At 41.5% G+C, this 1,486-nt stretch overlaps 1 long non-coding RNA gene across 1 annotated transcript in view; it reads right to left on the bottom strand.

The window, feature by feature from the left end:
• Positions 1 to 291, bottom strand: part of LOC105536222 — a 22,683-nt gene extending 22,392 nt beyond the window's left edge. The window contains exon 1 of the long non-coding RNA XR_001005558.1: positions 271 to 291. This is a non-coding gene — a long non-coding RNA (uncharacterized LOC105536222). The remainder of the gene's footprint in view (positions 1 to 270) is intronic.
• Between the last annotated feature and the right edge of the window lie 1,195 nt (positions 292 to 1,486).

Raw genomic sequence — 1,486 nt, 5'->3', positions numbered from 1 at the left:
AAAAAAAAAAAAACACAAGTTGGGATGGAAACACAATTCAACGTTTCCCCTTCTTAAGATCCTTAAAGTGCCCGGCTATGAAAAGCACAAAGAACGTTCTCCAAATAGCACTTTAGTTACAACCAAATGATCATCTTGACATGTGCATTACATACATAGTATTTCCATGTCTTTTCAGCCATACCCACAGAGATCTGAATGTCATAATCATGAAAAACAGTAACTTCCTCAGAAAGACAGCTTATAAAATCATTAATATTCAATACTTACACATCTTTGGCTGCTCCTGCAGGGCCTAGAGAAAAAAGAAGAGAGGTTTGTATTGGTGTGATAGTATTGCTACAAAAATGTTATCTAATACCTAACCAAAATACAGTAATATTCCTGAAGAGACAAGAAAATGGGTTTAAAATTTTTTTCAAAAACAGAGAAAGGAGGGCAGAAAATCATAAAACTCAAATCTTTTTTTTGTTTTTCCAGACACAGTCTCACTTTATTGCCCAGGCTAGAGTACAGTGATGCAATCTCAGCTCACTGCAACCTCTGCCTCCTGGGCTCAAGTGATCCTCGCACCTCAGCCTCCTGGGTAGCTCGGAATACAGATGCATACCACCATGCCTGGTTAATTTTTGTATTTTTTCTTGAGATAGGGTTTCACTATGTTGCCCAGGCTGCTCTCCAACTCCTGGGCTCAAGCAATCCTCCCACCTTGATTGCCCAAAGTGCTAGGATTACAGGCATGAGCCACTGCACCCGGCCTCAAATTCCAATCTTAAATCTCAAATTTAGTTTAAGTTTCAAATCTTAGCTTTGGAATCTATTCCACCCATCTCTAAGAATTCCTGCAAATTACATGGTGCCAGTTCTCAAAAAGATTTTACAGATCATGTTAACCCAACTTCCCATTTTATGAATTTCAAAACTGGTAGACTTCGAGAAATATTTTTTTTTCTAAGCCACACACCTTCTACGTTGATGTCTGCATGGCATGGTTAAGTCAAACTGCACCAATGCAAGCAATGAGCTAAATGAATTAGGAAGCCTCAAAGACACGAGCTTAGTTCCAAAAAGAGTCACATGTGTCTCTTCAGTCTGCTCCCATTGGCTTCCCACCTGTGATGGTTAATACTGAGTGTCTACTTGATTGAACTGAAGAATGCAAAGTATTGTTCCTGGGTGTGTCTGTGAGGGTGTTGCCAAAAAAGATTAACATTTGAGTTAGTGGACTAGGAGAGGCAGACCCACTGTTAATCTGGGTGGGCACCATCTAATCAGCTGCCAGCACAGCTAGAATAAAGCAGGCAGGAGAAGGTGCAAAGAGCAGACTTGCTGAGTCTTATGGCCTTCATCTGTTTCCCATGCTGGATGCCTCCTGCTCTTGAACATCGGACTCCATGTCCTTCAGCTTTTGGACTCTTGGACTTAGACCAGTAGTTTGCCAGGGGCTCATGGGCCTTCAGCTATAGACTGAAGACTGCACTGGTGG

Source organism: Mandrillus leucophaeus, unplaced genomic scaffold, assembly GCF_000951045.1.
Source record: "Mandrillus leucophaeus isolate KB7577 unplaced genomic scaffold, Mleu.le_1.0 Scaffold157, whole genome shotgun sequence".
Lineage (NCBI taxonomy): Eukaryota > Metazoa > Chordata > Mammalia > Primates > Cercopithecidae > Mandrillus > Mandrillus leucophaeus.
The sequence above is the reverse complement of the archived record's forward strand: the minus strand, read 5'-3'. Positions and strand labels throughout refer to the sequence as shown.